Below are 14,982 nucleotides of genomic sequence, written 5' to 3' on the forward strand. Positions count from 1 at the left end.
TCTAGAGATGCCCATCGAACACCGTGTTGTAGTTGGGCTCCAACACCGCGTGCTCCACGTCCACATGTTGTACATCTAGCATACCTAAATGAGGTGCAACAATGCATATGTATGAATGCAGGGACGATGCAGTAAAAAGTGCAGCAATACAAGCACAAGGTCACTATTGCCTAAACATGAACAACTACATAAACAGAGGTTAATTAAACCTTGCACGAGTCTAAACAAAGTTATCCCCACAAGTTTTATATTTTTAGCATTCTCCTAATTGCAATTATGCATTTAAAAGCTATAAAAACATTTTATCTAACATAATTAAAACTACAAAGTAAAAGCTGTTAAACAATACATTTTATAGTTCTATCTTACATAGCATGAAAATACAAAGCTAACAAACTAAATTTTACAATTTTCCCATTTTTCTAAAATTTTCTATGAAATTTATAAGTTTCAGCTGAGGTTGCAAACTTAGCACAACCGGCCAGACCGGTCTATCAAACCGGTCAGACTAGTCACGACCGGTCAGACCGGCCACAGCACCTGTCAGACCACTCGTAGTTGTGCCCTAAACAACTAAACAACTAACTTGGCATACCTGCACTACCAAATCTGAAACTTTTACCACAGCACATGCATCACATGGATAGCCTACCATTAAAATTTCGCAGCAAAAGGAGCAACATAACTACATATATGAATTTAATCCTAACAAGCATAGATAAACATCTAGAACAATATTTTTCTACTAAAACATGCAAGATTATATATCTACTGCATGAATCTACTTACAAGGATTCCACCAAAATTTTACTTTTCTTTTTAGGATTTTTCTAAGATTTACTATGCATTTTCAAAGTTTGCAGCCACTTAAACTAACATTTAAACTAGAGCAAAAACTGTTTAAAAACTAAAGATCAACCTTTAAGGAAAGTTGCAGATCTTATAACAAGGAATCCAACAAATTTTTGTTTGCATTTTTATGATTTTCTACGATTTACTACACATTTTACGAGTTACAGCCGAAACAAACAAAAATCAACATTTGGAACCCCACATGACCGGTCGGACTGGCCAAACCCACCAGTTAGACCGATGCAGGCCGAGCCAGCCCACGATGTGTAGTGGCACGCAGCAGCGCATGGCTTGGCGCGTGGCGGCGTATGGCGGCAAAGCCGGTTAGCGGCGGTGCGGGGCAGCGCGGAATTTAGTGCAGCCAAGTGGCGGCGGCGTGGCACAGGGCTGCGCGGGCACGGCCCGCAGCAGGCAGCGGCGGCGGCGGCCGTGTTCCGGTGCCGGCGGTGCATGATGCAAGGGGGAAAAAGGCCGGGGAGCATGAGTGACTCACCATGGACCCATTCTTGGGGTCGATTTAGGCGGAGGAGAGACGAAGAAGCAGATCGCAGAGAGGGGGTGGAGCTCAGGTGGCGCACCCATGGCGACCGGCGGTGGAGCCGTCGATTCCGGCTGGGAAACGACCGGACTAGCCCGAGTGAGCGGTGGGAAAGGTGGAGGGGGTAGTGAGGACAATCGGGGCGCGAGGAATCGAGGCACGGCGAGGTGTGGCCAGCGAATTTGGCCGGAACTGAAGCTCCGCTAGAGCTCGGTCGTCTCAGCTTGAGGAAGAAGAAAGGAAGAGGAAGGAGAGGGCGCGATGCATTGAACGAGGGCGTGCGGAGGCTTTGGGAGAGCTCGGGCGATGGCGACGGCTCGTGGCGTTGACGCTGAGGTCTTCCGGCAACGATGCGCGACGCGTGGCCGCCGTGACTCGTGCTCTGACTTCCGGTCTTACCGGCCGGCGACACCGGTCGGACCGGTCTGGCTGAGGGGTGTTACACCTCCTCACTTCCATCATCTCTCAGTGTGAACCACATTTGGAGCCCTCATATCTTAGCTCGACAACCACTAGTATTCCGTTCTCCCAAATCACTCCATGTTCAATATGTCGAGGGACCCATTGGTCGTTGGCCATGTTGTTGGGGATAACGTGGATCCCTTCATCACAACAGCATCACCGAGGGTCTTCTACAACAATAAGGAGATGACAAATGGATCTGATCTTAAACCATCTCAAGTGAAGAGTGAGCCAAGGGTACATATCAGTGGACGTGACATGAGAACTCTTTACACACTTGTAAGTGCGTGATTATGCATGCCATGTTGATTTGATGATTGCTGTCTTCTTATTTGACTTGAATTTGGAGTGGTCCAAATGACTAAACTTTCATATCATGGCTAGTCTATACTATTTGTTGACCTAGCTCAGCATATCTCCTGAAGTATCTTTTGCATCGCTAATAATAGTAGATAAAAAAAAGCAAAGAATATGTGTTTTCGTGGACTCTCAAGCTTTTAAGTGTGCCTTTAAGCTGACATGACTAGCTGACCTATTATAGTTTCGACAAGGTGAAATTTTGGAACTTATCATGGTTATTATTAAGCCTTATTTCTAATAAAAATTTGTCTCAATTTGCTTCTTCAATGTTTTCTATGCATATAATCTATATACTCAGGTAACAATGCAAATGCAATGCATTAATGCATCAAATGAGAATATGTCAATCGGAGACCTGATTTCTTAGTATCCGGATTGATTAAGCTGACCTAATTATACGTATATCTGTCTGATTTATCATTTTGCAAGGTCATGGTGGACCCTGATGCACCAAGCCCCAGTAACCCTACTAAATGGAGAACCTTCACTGGTAAGTTCTTTATAGCTTTTGTCCATGCGGCCCAGTGGTAGTGCACTGACTCTTTTCCCTGTTCACTCTATATGCATGCCATGCGTGGCATGCTGCTCTTGTTGTTGATTACATGAGTATAATATTATCACCTTGATGTCGTACTGATTAGTAGTTCTCAATGTCCGGCATAGGTTGGTGACAGACATTCCAGAGACAACTGATACTAGTTTTGGTAAGTGATTGGACTCACTGGTTGCATTACCTGAATGTAGCCTGTGATTTATGATCCAGTTAATTATTTCAGTTTCGGCGCCCGCAAATATAAAGTGCCTTTCAGATTTTCTTTGCCAGATAAAATAAATATAATCACTAACTGTAACATGAAAAAGGGAATATAACTCTAGATTGGACTTAAACATGACAGAGAAGTATATTGTAGCAAACTAGCAACTGCATTTACTCTTGGGTGTTTAAGTAAAAGCTTGGAAACCATTTTATTGGCACATCAGATGCTCATCAGTATATCTTCTCCACATTCATTTCTGCTACAGAATTGTTTTACTTATATACATTTTGAACTACATATATATCGTTAAAAATGACTGCATAACAAAACTAAATATTTTTATAACAGAAAAATCACTACTACAGAACGGGCCTTTGGTCCAGGCCATTTGTCCCGGCTGCCTTTGGACCCGGGACCAAAGAGTGCTTTGGTCCCGGTTCCAACGGCTAGCTGGGGGCAGGGGCCTTTTGTCCCGGTTGGTTCCACCAACCGGGACCAGAGCCCCCACATTTGTCCCGGTTGGTGACCCCAACTGGGACCATTGGTCCCTGGGGCATTTGGTCCCGGTTAGAGCCACCAACCGGGACCGAAGCTTCACCCTTTTGTCCCGGTTGGTGGCACCAACCGGGACCAAAGGCCCCTAGGACTAATGGTCCCGGATGGAGCCACCAATCGGGACAAATGTAGGGGCTTTGGTCCCGGTTGGTGGCTCCAACCGGGACAAAAGAGCCCCAACCTATATCCCCCTTCTTCCTCCCCCCGCCCGAGAAAGGCCCCTGGGACCAATGGTCCCGGATGGAGCCACCAACCGGGACAAATGTAGGGGCTTTGGTCCCGGTTGGTGGCTCCAACTGGGACAAAAGAGCCCCGACCTATATCCCCCTCCTTCCTCCCCCCGCCCGAGCCATTCAGCTCAGTGTTCTTGCTGTTCTTGGGTCGGGTGGGGGGAGTTCTTGCCCATTTCGTCCACGATTTGTCAAGACTCTTTGATTCCCTGTCCATTGAACAGCTATAAAGGTTAGGAGCTTGTTCCTCTCATCATTTATTTCTTATTTAGCTCAGTTTTTATTGTTTAGAAATAGAGAAATGGGAGGTTTAATTGTGAAAGTTTCTTCATTTTTATACCATTTGAACTCAAATGTGTGTGGTACTTTTAGCTGTGCATATATAGATAGATTTACTTGTTTTAGTTTATCTAGATGAGTATAGAGAGTTGATGTGTGATTTTCCATGTATAGAGAGTTCATATTATTATTACAAATTAAAACTAGATTTTTGTTTGCAATGAGAGTATATATATTACAATGTGAGTATGTATATATTACAATGTGACTATTAAGCATTTTATTAATTTTTTATTGTATTATGAATAATTAGTTGTATTTTGTATGTGTCTTAATTGTGTTGTTGTGAAGATAAGTGTAGAGAGTATGAGTTTGCCACCTGTGAGTACATTGGAGCATCGTGCGTCCGCTCGGGCGGCGGTACGCAATCAACTGGAGCCCACTGGACATTCACTTGAGTTCTGACCTGAGGAGCGTGTTGGACTTATGAGATATCGTATTCATCGTTGGGTTAAGAGAGAATTTCAATGCTTTGAACTTGGTCGAGAAAATCGCAAATTTCATCGTGAATTTAATGTTGAACTACATGGTACGGATGACGATCGCGAGTTGATGGTTCGATATAATGCAAGGCGTGAAGCGTTAGGGATAGCAGAATTTGATCGCAATGTGGAGAGATTTCGCGAGGCGGTTCACGAGGCCTCGGTCAATAATTGGTCTCGTGAGTAGTTTGTATTAGCATGCATGTATTGTATTTACTATTATTTTAGCTTGGACCATTTAAATTATTATGTTTGTGTGATGGATTATGTAGACCATTTAATTAATCGTGGTGTATGAGTAATGTTATTACTTTGGACCATTTATTTTTCTATTCATATGTTATTCAAACAATCCAGATGGATCGGCAATGGATGTACAAAGCTGACCGACGTACTAAAGGGTTCATTGATGGCTGACATTATTTTTTGAATGTCATCGAGGCAAACAAGGAAAATGATTTCATGTGCTGCCCATGATTACACTGCCAGAATAATAAAGATTATTCCTCTAGAACAACCCTTCACAGTCACATTTTCCGTCATGGTTTCATGCCCAAATACTTATGTTGGACCAAACATGGAGAAAAGGGTGTTATGATGGAAGACAATGAAGAAGTAGATTATGATGATGCCCAAATTCCAATCCATGCTGGATTCGGTGCCTTTGACGATGATACTGCCATGGAAGAGCCTGAAGCAGATGCTGCAGAAAATGAGCCCACCGACGAGCTTGGGCAGGCATTGTGCGGTGAGCGGGAAGATTGTGAGAGTGAAAAAGAGAGGCTAAAGTTCCAGCAGATGATAGAGGACCATCGCAAGTTGTTGTACCCAAGATGTGAGGATGGGTTGAAGAAGCTTGACACCGTACACTGGAGTTGCTACAATGGAAGGCAACATATGGTGTATCAGACAAGGGATTTGGTGAATTACTAAAAATTTTGAAAAACATGCTTCCTAAAGACAATGAATTGCCTACCCGCAAAAAAAAAGACAATGAATTGCCTAGCACAACGTATGAAGCGAAATAACTTGTTTGCCCTCTAGGATTGGAGGTGCAGAAGATACATGCATGTCCCAATGACTACATCCTCTACCGAGGTGACTACGAGAATTTGGATGCTTGCCCCGTATGCGGTGCATTGCGTTACAAGATCCTAAAAGATGATCCTAGGGAAGTCGAGGCGGAGCGTCCCCAGAAGAGAGTTTCCGCCAAGGTCATGTGGTACTTGCCTATAATACTATGTTTGAAGCGTCTGTTTAGAAATAAAGATAATGCTAAGTTGATGCGATGGCACAAAGAGGAACGCAAGGAAGACTCAATGTTGAGACACTCAGCGGATGGGTCACAGTGGAGAAAAATAGATAGAACGTACACTGACTTTGCCTTGGATGTGAGAAACATAAGGTTCGGTTTGAGTACGGATGGCATGAATCCTTTCGGTGAGATGAGCAGTGGGCACAGTACTTAGCCTGTCACTCTATACATATACAATCTTCCACCATGGCTATGCATGAAGTGGAAATTCATCATGATGTCTATACTTATCCCGGGCCCAAAGCAGCCCGGAAATGACATCGATGTGTACTTAAGACCATTGGTCGAGGAACTATTATTGCTATGGTGTAAACAAGGTATATCGATGTGGGACGAATACAAACAAGAGGACTTCAACCTACGAGCATTGTTGTTCGTAATCATCAATGACTGGCCTGCTCTTAGTAACTTGTCGGGACAATTGAACAAGGGATATAGAGCATGCACACATTGTTTGGATGCAATTGATAGTATATGGTTGACTCACTGCAGAAAGTGTGTATACACGGGTCATCGTCGGTTTCTTCCCATCAGACATCAGGTACGAAGGAAAGGCAAGCATTTCAAAGGGCAGGCGGACCACCAAACAAAACTGAAGCACCGTACTGGCAGCGACGTCTTGGAAATGGTCAAATATCTAGAAGTAGTATTTGGAAAGGGACCAGGTAGCCAACCTGTTCCGAGAGACAACAGATTGGCACCCATGTGGAAGAAGAAGTCTATTTTTTGGGAGCTGCCATATTGGGAAGTCTTAGATGTTTGCCATGCAATTGATGTGATGCACCTCACAAAGAATCTTTGCGTCAACCTGATAGGATTCTTGAGAGTGTACAGAAAGAATAAAGATACACTAGAAGCACGTCAGGAATTGCAACGAATGGAAGACAGAGATGCCCTACATCCTGAAAAGCGAGACAATGGACGACACTATTTAAGTCCCGCCAGCTATACTCTTAGCAAAGAAGAAAATGAAAGCATGTTTGAATGCTTGAGCAGTGTCAAGGTCCTATCTGGATACTCATCGAATATAAAAGGAATCATAAATTTGCAAGAGAAGAAATTGACAAACATAAAGTCTCATGACTGCCACGTGCTTATGATTGAACTTCTTCCCATTGTGCTGCGGGGGATTCTGCCTGAGAACGTGCGGTTAACCATCGTGAAGCTATGTGCCTTCCTCAACGCAATTTCTCAAAAGATAATTGACCCAGACAATCTGACAAAGCTGCAGAACCATGTGGTATAGTGTCTTGTTGGATTTGAGCTGATATTTCTACCATCATTCTTCAACATTATGACACATCTTCTAGTGCACCTTGTGAAAGAGATTGATATCCCCGGACCTATATTTCTACACAACATATTCCCCTTCGAGAGGTTCATGGGTGTACTAAAGAAATGTGTTCGTAACCGTGCTCGTCCAGAAGGAAGCATCACCAGTGCGTACGGAACAAAGGAGGTTATTGATTTTTGTGTTGATTTTATTGATGATCTTAAACCGATTGGGGTCCCTGAATCACGGTATGAGGGGAGACTTAGTGGAAAGGGCACACTAGGGAAAAAATCTCATGTCTGCACTGATGATAACTCGTTCAAGAAAGCGCATTACACGGTTCTTCAACAATCGTCCTTGGTGGATCCGTATATCGAGGAACATAAGAAGATTGTAACCTCGGAATTCCCAGAAAAGTCTGAGACCTGGATTACACGTCAACACATCGACACTTTCGGCAGCTGGTTGCGGAGACATCTAATGCATAACATGGATATAGGTGAACAATTGTTCTTGTTGTCTAGGGGACCGTCTTTGAATATCTTAACGTACCAAGGGTACGAGATAAATGGGAACACATTTTACACGGCAGCCCAAGATAAAAAAAAAGCACAAATCAAAATAGTGGTGTGCGTATGGACGCCACAGACAGTAATAGAAAAAGGGAGCCTTTTTACGGTTACATTGAAGAGATACGGGAACTGGAATACGGTCCCAATTTTAAGGTGCCTCTGTTTCGGTGCCAGTGGGTGTAGCGGACTAGAGTAACAAAAGATCAGTACGGTATGACAATAGTTGATCTTAACAATCTTGGGTACAGAGACGAGTCATTCGTCCTAGCCCAGGATGTTTCTCAGGTTTTCTACGTTAAGGACATGTCTAGCAAGCCAAAGAAGGGGATCAACAAGCAAACTGATGAGCCAAAGCGACACATAGTCCTTTTAGGTAAAAGAAATATCGTTGGAGTCGACGACACGACAGATTTGTCAAAGGACTATAATAACTATGCTAACATTCCACCTTTCACAGTCAATGCTGATCCATGCATCCTGCTGGCCAATGAGGATGCTCCATACTTGCGCCGTGATCATAATCAAGGGACATTTGTGAAGAGGAAGTCTGTTACCGTACCAGTATCTACTGATCCTTGATGTATTAGAAACTTTTTATGTAATATTTCATAAACATGTGATGGGGAATTTGAAAATTTTGATTTATATATGTATTGCATCAATTTCTCCTCGCACATTGACACCCACAAACTCTCGCAAAACAACACATTGACTATTAACATTAATTGATTACGTTATATGTGAAAATCACTTTTTTAATGTTAATGTGTTGAGGAAACTCATTTTATTTCGAAAGCCAATATTTTGAAATATTTCTATTATCTAATACATATTTGCATGGTCAAAATAAAAATTATAATTTGTATAAAGTTATATAAATTATGAGTCCTATCACTTAAATAAAATGCAATATTTTTGCTGGATACATAGAATCTAAATTCGTATAGAAACTTTTTTTGATAATTTTTGGACTCAATATTTTTTTTCTATGCAATTGAAAGCTGATAGCCCATTTTAAAGGAACAAATAAAAAATAAATGAAAAAAAGCTGATAGCCCAAAGTTTTGGCGCCAGAATGAAAAACGGGCCTCATTTATCCCGGTTATTAGATCCATCCGGGACAAAAGGTGAGCCACATGCGCATTTTCGCCGCGGCCCGCTAAAACACCCTTTGGTCCCGGGTGGAGAGACCACCCGGGACCAAAGGGGGGGCCTTTGGTCCCGGTTCCAGCTACCACCCGGGACCAAAGACCCTTTGGTCCCGGATGGTGGCTGGAACCGGGAGCAAAGACTCCCACCCAATATATCCCGACGCCCCCTCTCCCCTGCCTCCTCCCCAACACTTGGTGGTTTTCTTGATCCGTCCGCAACCGCTGCCGGTCGATCGCCATCGTCGTGCCCTGACCCGGAGCGCCGCCGCCTCGTCGACCCCACGCACAGACCTCACGCCGCCGTCCCCCGCACGGCCCTGGCCCCCGGAGCAGCACGCCACCGCCGTCCACCGCTTTCGAGAGCACGCGCCGCCGCCTCGACCCCCGAGCCACATCCTCAGCTCGTCGAACCCCCTCCACCGCGCCCCGCCCCGAGCGCCGCCGCACCGTCATCCCCTGCTGTGAGCTACACCCCGATCCCCCTGCCCACGCCGGCATTGTACGCCGGCGGGCGGCCCTGCAGGGCACTGCTAGCTTGATGGAACAGTAGCCCCAAATTGAACCTAAAATTTGAACCAGGTTCAAATTTGAGGGCTACTATTTTTTTATTATTCAATTTGTTGCATTAATTTCGGGATTAATTTGAGGTTCAAATTTAGAGCATTAATTTGCTTGTAATTCAAGTCCCATTTGTTTTGTAATTGAAGTTAATTTGTTGTGATTCACATTAATTTGTTTAGTGCATTAATTTGTTTGTAATTTAACCTCAATTTGGATGTATTTAGATGGAAATTTAGTTTGGAAATTTAGTTTGAAAATTTAGTATGGAAATTTAGTTTGGAAATGATTGATGGTAATTTAGTTTGGAAATTATTGATGGAAATTTAGTTGGAAATTTGGATCCTTGGAAATTTAGTTTCAAAATTTAGAATGGAAATTTAGTTTGGAAATAATTGTTGGAAATTTAGATGTTCACTTAGTTGGAGACTTGGAAATTTAGATGGAAATTTAGTTTGGAAATTATTGATGGAAATTTAGTTGGAAATTTTGATCCTTGGAAATTTGGATCCTTGGAAATTTAGTTTCAAAATTTAGAATGGAAATTTAGCTTGGAAATGATTGTTGAAAATTTAGATGGAAATCTAGTTGGATCCTTGGAAATTTAGATGGAAATTATTGATGGAAATTTAGTTGGAAATTTTGATCATTGGAAATTTGGATCCTTGGAAATTTAGTTTCAAAATTTAGAATGGAAATTTAGTTTGGAAATGATTGTTTGTAATTTAGATGGAAATTTAGTCGGATCCTTGGAAATTTAGATGGAAATTTAGTTGGATCCTTGGAAATTTAGATGGAAATTTAATTTGGAAATTTAGATGGAAATTTAGTTTGGAAATTTAGATAGAAATTTAGTTGGAAATTTGGATCCTTGGAAATTTGGTATGCAAATTTAGTTTCGAAATTTAGATGGAAATTTAGTTCTGAATATTTTGGATAAATAGGTGTATAATTTGATCAAAACAATTTGTATATTCGATAGTTAGTTCAGATGGACCCGCGACGTGATGCGATGGATGATGAGCAGTTCCTAATGGATAGGATTGCATCCGGTAGCGCCGCGGTGGCTGGTCATGCCGACGACACCGATGATGCCACCAATACCGACATATACCTCAATATGTCCGGTGGCGATGAAATTGATCAACCAACAGCTGATGCTAATGACCAGGAACCAAACGTATATATCTTAACATCGATCATTCTTTTCATTTGTCGTACTTACAATGAGTAATCACCATGAATATATATAAAAATTTTTTTGAAGCCATCTGGATCATCAAGTCAGGCCAAAAAAACAAAGCGAGGCCCGACCAAGAAATTGGAAGGGCGATTTATCATAACAGAAGTGGCTCCAGATGGCGAACCGATCGCTCCAGAAGTAGCCGCAAAGAAATACATTAGGCAATGTGGTTGTCTTGTCCGGGACCACATTCCTATCAGCTTCAGGTTATAGAAAGCTAACAATCCAAGCGAGTAAAGGGATGCGGTGCCTGAAAGAGAAAAGGAGTGGCTCTGGCGGGAGCTGAAGAAGAACTTCACGGTTCCGGCTGAATCAGAAGAAGCTGCTAAGCGGTGGACCCTAAGCAAGATGGCCGAACAACTTCAGACATTCAAGAAGAATCTGACAAAGAATTATATGAAGAAAGGGAAAATGCCAGAGTTCACTGGAGACCTTGCAAAGCAGAAGGACCACTAGAATGCCTTTGTGGCATATAAATCTTCAGAGCTTGGGATTCGAAACGTGCAAAAGGCCAAGGAAAATGCCTCCAAGAAATTATATCATCACACTCTTGGGCAACGTGGGTACAAGATGACAAAACCAAAATGGGAGAAGATGGAGCAGGATTTGATTGACAAAGATATCACACCTGCGACCATCACCTAGCCTGAACGTTCAAAGAACTGGTACTATGCTCATGGTGGAACGTTGGACCCAGAGACGGGTGAGTGCATCTTTGGCTAGAAAATTTAGCAAGTGGCCCGCAGACTACAGGAGGCCATACAAAGTAGTTAGCCAAGGCACATTCCAGCCCAATAGAGAAAAGGACGAACTGACATACGTCCTTCAGAACCCAGAACATCCGGGGCGTACAAGGGGCAAGGGAGTGGTTGCGTGGAAATATGGCTTCAGAGATTACATCGAAACATATAGAAGCCGGGATAGAAGGAAGAACGAGGAGCACCTGCACTTGCGAAGGCTAGAGGAACAGCTCCTCTCACAAGATGAAAGTATGACAGAAGAGGTTAAATGCCAGGTGGCCTTAGCAATGAGCCAGCAGCAGCAACAGGAAGTGGAGCCTGCAGAGCCTATTGTCGATGCGGCCGGCCTATCTCAACGTAAAAGCAGCTACGCCTCCACGGGCCTCCCTGCCGATACGGGAATCGCCGCTGTTTTTACGACGGCCGACCAGCACTATCCTGTGGATGAGATCACCCAGTGGACACCTTGTGCGCTTCAAACTTGCACTAAGAACTTAAGGTTCACGGTAACATACGGTTCCACCATGCCAAGCACACTAGGCGAGGTGTACCATGGGCAGCAGATCCCGGCTGGATACGCTAAAGTTGGGGTCGAGGAGGTGTGCAATTATTGGAAGAATCTCAAGCTCGATATTCCTAAAGGTGACGGGGAGACAACATTAGCAGATGTCATTCATGGTTACATCCTATGGGACAAGCGGTACATCATCCTCAATCCTACTGATCAGGAATCAAGGCCGGCATCGCCGCAACACGCTTGTCGTTCACCTCCTCCGCCACCATCTCCGGAACCTGCCCCAGAACACTCTGCTGCTGAGCCGCCATCTCCTAGGCAGCCGTTGACTACTCCTGCTGAGCTGCCATCTCCTGGCTCACCTCCTCCGCCACCGCCAAAGAAGCAAAAAAAGACGGAGCCAGAGAATAAGGATAAACCACTGGACCCTTCAAAATTAAATTTTTTTTATTGGAATGAAGGAATCGAATAGAATAAAGTTCATTGAGAAACCGCCACTTTCGGACTACGACCGCTCGATTAAGAAATCATACGACAAGAGACAATCAGGGTCGTCATCGTTCGGTGTTCCACAGCTCAGGGCCCAACTGAAACAATCAATAGAACCGCTAGTTGTTCTAGACCAGGAACAGCAAGGCTTTCTGGGGTTCTTGCAATCAGCAAAGCTCACTACTGATCAGATAATAGGGGCTTCGAATCAAGATCTGGATCCGCTGAAAGAGTATCCGATAGCTCCAGTGGTCAAATGGCACTATAAGGAGGGCACCAGCCTTGTCCCCCCAGATATTATGCAGTTGCTTCCAACGCAAATGCGAAGGCTACATGACTTGTACATGAAGGCGATGAGAGAATGCAACTTCATGCAGGGCGCAAAGATTGGAGATGAAGATTTCTTTCGTGGAGAGGCCATCATATGGATTGATTGGGAAGAAGTGTACCAATTATACCATTAGGATGCCCTCGACATCTCTATGGTCGCTTTGTGGCTTCTGTAAGTGTGTTCTTTAAATCTTGTTCATTACCATATATAACTAACGATGGAGGTTCCTTACTTCATTTTGTATCCCGTAGGATGGAGATTCAAATATGCCGGAAAAAAAGGGTATTATCACATCGGCTTTGTCGACCCACAGGTTGTGAATTGAAGAATCTCCAGAGCAATCCTGCAGAAACATTCAAAAACTTGTACAAGTACCTAACCATTCAACATTACAAGAGTCTCATTTTATTTTCATACAACTTTGCGTAAGTCTTTTCTGCCACATAACTATTTTAGTTCTGTATAACTGAATTTTATTAACCGTACATAAAATCTTGCAGAGATCACTGGATACTAGTTGTCATATTTCTGGACTTGAGCTTAGCAGTTGTTATGGACTCTTTGCGGAGAGATCCAGACCAATACAAAGACATGAGCGACATGTTGAACAAGTAATTAATTCTTCTCATACCACCTCAATTACCATTGCTTTTGAAATCAACTATCTTTAATTATTCGTCTGGGTTCATGTTCAGGGTTTGTAAGAAATTCGTTCGAAAGCATAGTGGCAATTTCAGCGCCGAACTAAAATGGAAGAAAAATTTTCCGGTACGGATGGGATTCTACTTTATTTGCATGTTCCATATCCTTTAATATATATGTATACATTGATAGCTAATTACTTCATTTATTTCTCTTAAAGTATCGGAGGCAGGCGCAAGGAACTAATTTATGTGCATACTATGTCATAGAGAATATCCATGGCCTGGTATGTCCTTAAAAGACCGAAAGCGACTGGGAGAAGGAAGTAAGTAAAAAACTTTATCATAGTTGCATGCAACTCATTTTGTAATGTTCTAATCAATATTTTCATTTTACCACAGGTTTATCAAATGCATGATACACTCATACCAGAGGAAAGAATCCAGGCGATTCAAGAAGCCTTGAGCGGATTTATTGTACGTGAGGTCCTCGACCCGGCAGGAGAATTCTACTATGATGGCGTGTCAAACATAGATAATAGGAGTAAATATGATAAAATTAAGTAAAACTTTAGTTGCACTTTGTATGAAATTGACTTTTGTGTTGCACTTTGTATGTAATTGACTTTTGTGTTGCACTTTATATGAGTAAATGAATATATATTTATATTTATATTATTGCAGTTCATACTCCACTTAAATTCTAATATAAAATTCAATCTGAAATGGAATAGAAATAACCCAAAAGAAACAGAAAAAGAAACAGGAAAAAAAAGGGGCCTTTGGTCCCGGTTGGTGTTACAAACCGGGACCAAAGGCCCCCATTTGTCCCGGTACCCTTTTGTCCCGCCTTGGCGGTCCCGTTTGGGAAATCGGGACAAAAGGCCTTTCCCAACCGGGACAAAAAGCATGTTCTGTAGTAGTGATGTAATCCTATTACATTTTTCTGGTTGCATGTTGTGGTAAAATAAAATTCCACGTTAATAGAAGATCGAAAGCAGACACTGTTAACAATGTAAATATTTCCATCAAACAATGTTCATATTGTATGTACCAGGCAACAAAATAGTTCCCTATGAGAGCCCACGTCCTACTGCCGGAATCCATCGCTTTGTGTTCAACCTGTTCAGGCAGTCCCCTAGCAGATCCAATCAGTGGCGGACCCAGCTTTTGTTCACAACTAGGGCCTGCCGCATCTGCACGCGCGGTGCACCATAGCGTCCCACGCCAGCATGGCGGGCCCCGCTGCGATGCCCGCGGCGAGCGGCACGCAGGGCACCGTGGCCATGGCGTCCCGCGCCTTGGTGGCCAGCAGCCGCGCGTAGGGCGCGGCGAGGAGAGCAAGCGCGTTGACCACAGCCAGCGGGGAGTGGTCGCAGAGGGCGAGGAAGAGCTAGCCCCTGCCCCGCGGCCGCGATGAGGAGGAAGAGGAGGATGGGGAGCTGGGGGAGGAGAGCGATGCGCGGCGGGGGCACGGGGAGGAAGGGTCCTATGAGGAGGCCCTGCGGCCAGTGATGAGCTTCCAGCCAGTGAGCCGGCGCACGGCGCCCGGCGGTGTCTGCCTACTTCCAGCAGGCCT

At 43.7% G+C, this 14,982-nt stretch overlaps 1 pseudogene; it reads left to right on the forward strand.

Moving 5' to 3' along the window:
- The first annotated feature begins 1,930 nt into the window (after positions 1–1,930).
- Positions 1,931–14,621, forward strand: LOC120645661 (annotated as a pseudogene).
- The last annotated feature ends 361 nt before the right edge of the window (positions 14,622–14,982 follow it).

The sequence above is a fragment of the Panicum virgatum genome, chromosome 8K, assembly GCF_016808335.1.
Source record: "Panicum virgatum strain AP13 chromosome 8K, P.virgatum_v5, whole genome shotgun sequence".
NCBI classification, from domain to species: Eukaryota; Viridiplantae; Streptophyta; class Magnoliopsida; order Poales; family Poaceae; genus Panicum; species Panicum virgatum.